Genomic DNA, 3,337 nt, shown 5'->3' on the forward strand with positions numbered 1-3,337 from the left:
TCTCACTATTTCTCGCGCGACTTTGCAGATTCTTTTTCGATTTTTTTTCGATAATTTGTTTTGAATAACCTAAAAACAAAAACAACGTTTAGGGTGACAGTAAAAAAAACTAGGTTGGGACGGGTTACCGGAACCAACCAGTACTGTTTTGGCCTGATTACCCTACGTTTGAAACGTCACCATTGATTGGCTAAGGAGATACTTATAACTTGAAAAACAGTCTATCAGTCACGTAGTGATGTACGTGACCATGTTTGACCACAAATTGTCGGAAATGTGAACAATGTTGTCTGGTAACCTTATCTAGTCGGGAATTTGTTACAAAATGTATCAAATACTTAACAAGTACTTGGAATGTCTCGGATCAGTTCAAGGCTCAGATAAAGTTGTTATTGACATCGACATGTTTTATGAGCTCAAGCATACGTGTAAGCTGGTATTTATTTTCCTACTTTTTCTACGTATACCTGTTGTTCAAATATTTGGGTTTTTTTCCGTAATATAAAAATGTATATAAACACACACAAACTAGTTTTATTTTTTCACAAATTCAAGGCACCAGACTTTGACAGGAATCCAACATGACGATACAGAGCTTACGTTCACCAAACCGAACCTCGCCATTTATTTTTACGAGTACTTTACATGCCAAAATACAAAAATAAAAATACGTATATTGTAAGAAAATTGTTTTATAAAACGATGCATTTTGTTGAGTGTGCCATCTCACCTTATCACTTACACTGTCGCCCGTGAATGTTCTTGTTAAAATATGATGGGGATGGTAGCAGTGATGATAATCTTTTACAAGCAACCAGATCAGGCAGAGTATACACAACATGGAAAGCACATTTTAGATACTAACTAACTAGATTGTGTAAGATTATAAGAGAAAGGTAACTAGCCAGTCTTTTATTGTTTGTCACTTTATATGTACAAATATTGCTTTCTAATACAGAGTAAAAATCATTTAATTTGTATGTATACATATAATGGAAATATTGATTAACGGTCAGTATATGCAGCTGTCATGGGGAGGGTCACTTTTTACACATGGAGAATGGGGAGGGTCACTTTTTACAAATGGAGAATGGGGGGGGTCATGTTTTACTTAACAGACCATGTGTGATTTCCTCCACCCCCTGTAAATACTGGAGGCTCCCTTATTTTATTCCTTAAAAAACAGTTACGATGGCTTGTTAGTGATATTGGGTGATTTTGCGACATTTTCGCTCGTGAACTTGTCGGTTGATTTTCAAAGTCCAAAACTGAAAATGTGTAAAATGGAAAATCAAAAAGAAATAAAGTGAAAATGTAGGAAATTCAAAATGGATGGAAAATAATTTTAGTGGTGTATTCCGATTTTCTTTTGTTCCCTCAAAAATATTATGGATGTCCAACTTCGAAATAAACAACAAGGTCAAAGAAATTGCTACAAGTTGTGTCCTTTTCGAAAAATATTCAACTGCTTTATTTTGAACATAGACGTTGGAGACTGAACATAACTTATACTTACTGCTTGGAAGCAGGACTTTAAATTGTAAAAAAAAAATTAAAAATGTCTGGCGATTCGACGACAATAAAAAAATACGTCCTCAAATCATGAACACGTGATCAATACTGTTAATTAATTCGAAATTATCTCGTCATACTCTAGCTCTCAAAACAGACCACGAGCTGTATATCTTATAAGTTCAGAACACTTTGGAATTTTTCATACTGGTGAGATCTTACAAAGTAACAGTGCTCATAAATGACTATATGTTTACATGTTATCATTTTGGTGATATGTTTGTTAATTTTACATAGCGAGCTTTCGTGTCAGCCTTTTCATAAGAGAGGCTGTATTTTAGCCTACATTGCCAAAATTGTCTAATTTAACCCCAAATTTCGAAACAAGATAATTTAAATCGTAGATGTGTAAACTTCCTGTACTTTGGAAAGCATTATGTAGCCTTATACCAACCCTGACAATATACGCCTGCACAATGATTATGTAATTCAATGTAAGCTACACACACACACATCCGAAGAACGGAACCTGTTACAAACAGGGAAAGTAAACAGATGGAGGCGATCAGGATAACGTAAACATGTACCACGAAGGTCAATTCAGGCAAAATAACGAAGGTAAAATAGCAATGAACGATTAGCCAACATCTACATAGGATTTCAATCAGATTGGGCACGCCGGTGTGCCGCGGGTATACATGGTATCACTCGGAACCCTGGGATGTAGATGACAGGTACAACCCACCATAGCTAGAAACAATCACTCCTCAAATTGTTTTAGTCAGATAGGTCAAGTTCCCGTTGATTAGTGTCACAGTGCGTATTGGTATGTTTAGATAATTTGACCATGACCCGTACGTGCTACTCGCACATTGCACCCCTTGGCTGCTTATGCTTATAGTATTGGAGTCATGATGGGTGAATGGTTAGCATGACTGGCTTGGAATCTATATGTACAGGTTGCAGGTTCGAGCCCTGTCGCTGCCTGCTGTTTGTTTCTGAGTGGCTAAAGTCCTTGGGCAAGATTTGAACCACGACTGTGCTTCAGTCAACCCAACTGTATAATTGGGGACCTGGTAGGATGTAGGTTGCAATGTGAAGGGTTTAATCCTATGCGCTGAAATGGCTGCAATGGATTGTATGCTCCCCGGGGAGTTGAGGAAGACTAAAGGGCCGTTGTGCCGTTCTGATCCGTGCCAGGGGTAATAATTGTAAAGCGCTTTGACTGAGCACGGTGTGGGAAAGCGCTATATAAGAACCGAACATTATTATTATTGTATGCGTACGTACGCCTATAACACTAACTGTGGACGTACGGTATTGGTAACAGCATGCAGCAAAGCATAATATTGACGACGTTCACTGGTTCAGTGATCTTCAGGTAATGTTTTGTATTTCGAAGAACTTGCCTTGAAGTAATTACGTGACATTGTACTGGTTATTACTTCTGAAGTGGCAGAAGAGTAAACCAATGAAAGTTGTTTACCACACACGATAGCTTGTTTACGTACGACAAGGTCATCTATCGGGTCGGGTCAAACTAGAACCGTATCCTGGAATGACCTGATTGTTTACTCGGTAGTATCATTGCGCGTAAAAAAAAAAGACGTTGGATACAGAAGAAATCACTTTTTTCTTGATCGTGATTTCGAGGCGGTTCTCCAATTTCTTCATATATTTTATGGCGTCAAGTTTTTCATTATCAATAGTGTCGATTCTTGTTTGTATTGATTGCGATGTGTGCAACAGCGAATTGATCTGACAACGCGTACGCTGTGAATGTCAGAAACGCTTAAATAATTTGCATATTCTGACGATATGAGTA

The sequence above is a fragment of the Glandiceps talaboti genome, chromosome 6, assembly GCF_964340395.1.
Source record: "Glandiceps talaboti chromosome 6, keGlaTala1.1, whole genome shotgun sequence".
NCBI lineage: Eukaryota > Metazoa > Hemichordata > Enteropneusta > Spengelidae > Glandiceps > Glandiceps talaboti.